This window comes from Cystoisospora suis, assembly GCF_002600585.1.
Source record: "Cystoisospora suis strain Wien I chromosome Unknown contig_7128, whole genome shotgun sequence".
Taxonomy (NCBI): domain Eukaryota; phylum Apicomplexa; class Conoidasida; order Eucoccidiorida; family Sarcocystidae; genus Cystoisospora; species Cystoisospora suis.
Genome location: NW_027159914.1, coordinates 755 through 1206, shown reverse-complemented (window position 1 = coordinate 1206; position 452 = coordinate 755).

The following is a 452-nucleotide window of genomic DNA, read 5'->3' as shown; positions in this document are numbered from 1 at the left end:
TTTTCTTCTTCTTTGACTTCCGCAAAGAAAGATGTTGGAGCGGATGAGACAGGTGTGGATGGTCTCCTCTGTAGGGGAGAAGACTTTCTGTGGCATTTTCCTAACAGATCTCCCTCCTTTGAGAATGAAAAGAGAGAAGAGATTGTTCTTTCAGGAAAAGAAAACGAAGAATAGCAGAGCTTCTTGTCTTCATGACGTCTAATTGTTTGACTAGAGAGCGGTCTGCTATGATCGGAAACCAGCGAAGAAGAGCGAGCTGTCTTATTTGTCTTTTCTGAAGTAAGAGAAGTCGTCGAAAGAGAATAGAGCATCATGGTAGATGTGTGTGTTTTCTTAAGCGAAAAGAGAGGATCTTTCTCTGCCTTATTTACCTACAAAGAGAACAGGGTTTCTTATAAGCATTTTAATAGGACTTCTCTTTGCCTAGATCGGGAAGAGAAAAAGGCGATGAT